At 38.1% G+C, this 2,229-nt stretch overlaps 1 long non-coding RNA gene across 2 annotated transcripts; it reads right to left on the minus strand.

Annotated features, from left to right (window-relative positions):
• Positions 1-1,044: 1,044 nt before the first annotated feature.
• On the minus strand, positions 1,045-1,870 carry LOC141802283 (uncharacterized). Of its 2 annotated transcripts, none has more exons than XR_012599465.1 (4): positions 1,739-1,870; positions 1,498-1,637; positions 1,319-1,402; positions 1,045-1,156 (listed from the first exon to the last, which is right to left on the minus strand). It is a non-coding gene; the product is annotated as an uncharacterized LOC141802283 (long non-coding RNA). The 2 variants fall into 2 exon arrangements; XR_012599466.1 differs by having other exon boundaries at positions 1,498-1,634; positions 1,739-1,859.
• Between the last annotated feature and the right edge of the window lie 359 nt (positions 1,871-2,229).

Consider the following 2,229-nt stretch of genomic DNA (forward strand, 5'->3'; position numbering starts at 1 on the left):
TATGTCCTTTACATGCCATACCAAATGTGCAATACACATGTGATTCAAATTTAAATTTAATTTCATCACTCTTATAAAGAAATACATACTTGTCACAGCTGTCTTCTGTTTGTCTGGTTGAAGGGTCACACAGGTTGCTGTGATACCCCTCTGCTGACGTTTACGTGCAGAAATTGGTCAACGGGGCACGAATCAAAACACTCAATGCACAGTTTTTAGAAACTATTTTGAACGGGCAGAAGTTACATTTATAAGAAAAGACCGTGTTTACATTACATTATACTGGCAGAGGTTTTTTTTCTCAGCCGGTTATGAATACAGATGTATGGTGATTTATTTTTATGATTTCAGAAAGCTACTCTCCTTTCCACCGGACGTACGGCCGTTTTAACTCTGTTTTAACTTTTAACGCATCATCCACGCAGCCATGAAAGAGCGTGTTGAAGCGTTTTCGTATTTTAGCTCCTGATGGACGCCATGCTACATGCTGCTTTGCTGCTAAATTGATAACTTGTTGGTCGAGGTAAATAAAAACCTTCACTGCTCTCGTGGTGCTCAGACAGGCTGACCCTACTAACAATTTTTGGTTCCCAGAATGTTCTAGGAACAAAAGCTCTGACGTTCCCGGAAGAGTGCCTTTTGGTTTGATTTCAGGTTGTCCATACGTTCCCATGGAAAGTTTGCGTTACGTTCTCTAAACGTTATGTGTTGGTGAGATGTTTGGTTCCCCCAACGTCCCCCTGACGTTTATTTTTGGTTAAATTGCCATCTCTCAACCTTCCCCTAACCCTTAGGGAATGTTAGTTTTTGGTTATCTTTTGGTTGTATTTTAAAGTCCCCTACAACCTTCAAACCCCCATAATTGTATTCATACCTGTACTATGAACAAGTAGTCAGTAATGGATGAAAATGCAAGTCTAGCAGCACTTTTTATTACAATATAGTGAAATACAAATAACGCAACAAAAAATAATCAAACCAATTACAATGAAAGGCCATGAAAGATAGCAAAATACAAACAATAACAATAATGTTCTGCAGTTGGGATGTCTTGTCCAGTTGGTGTCTTCATTCCTTCTTAGCTGATAAAAAAATTAAAATGGGAGCAAAACTAGGCATGTCTGGTCAGGTGTGTCCTCATCCCTTTTGAGCTGGCCTTAAAAGAAAAAGACAAGTTAGAGCATTAGTCCACAAAAGCATGACAAATAACCCTAACATCCCTGATTTTGTGATCACCACAAGTGGTTTAAAGATTTCTAAATAATTTCATTACTTGTTACATTCACCAGCCGAGACAAATAGAAGGATTCTAATTTACCTTCAGTGGGGGACGAATGTAAGTGCTTGCCCAGTGACGTCCTCAATTTCTGCCTCTGGCCAATGGAATTCTTGAGACAGGCCGCTAGGGTGGAAGTGAAAATGAAATTGTTCACTTAAACATCATAACTTTGTCAGTCAATTGGTGTAAGATAATGTGAACAATGCATTAACACATGCCTGTTATAATCTTGAAGAGAGTCAGATCCAGGAAAGGCTTTTTGGAACTTTTTCACCGCAGCAATACATCAGCAGTATCCACTCTACACAGCACATGGCAGCTGTCCGTTTGCACCTCCCAAAGTTCAGAGGAAGTGCTGCTGAAAAAAACAATCATGCAAGTAAGACGAATATTGGGAGCCTTTATATTCTAATTCTGTAAGATAAATCAGTTCAGATAAGATTATTGGCATGTAATTACCATTTTGTTCTCCCTCTCCTGTTGTGTAAGACTTCGGTCCAGCTTCTCCAGTTCACTCACTGTTCTGCATGGTGAAAGCAACAGGTTTTTCATGCAGAAACAGCCTCAACCACTGCTGTGGTTTTGATCCTCTTCATCAGGCAGGGACATTTAGAAGAAGTTCATGTGAATTTCTACACACAATATACTTTCCTATGTGAACAACTTAGGTGTGTGTAAAATACTTACTCTTCTAAATGGTGGCCATGACTGAGAAACATTCCTCTCCATCATGAATCATTACTGAATGAAGAAAAATATAGAAATAAAAAGTTTATTTTAAAATTCCTGGTTCTGAAATTGTATCAAAACTTGGAAATGGAAAACTCTTATACAGCAATAAAAATTACCTAAAAACAAAACATCAAATAACTTGTATTAGATAGGATTTAAATACCTATAGATTGCATAGTAGCACCCACTTTAGTGTGTTGTTAATCTCTCTCAATAAG

The sequence above is a fragment of the Halichoeres trimaculatus genome, unplaced genomic scaffold (genome assembly GCF_033239565.1).
Source record: "Halichoeres trimaculatus isolate MK-OKI-2021-1 unplaced genomic scaffold, fHalTri1.1 fHalTri1_scaffold_13, whole genome shotgun sequence".
NCBI classification, from domain to species: Eukaryota; Metazoa; Chordata; class Actinopteri; order Labriformes; family Labridae; genus Halichoeres; species Halichoeres trimaculatus.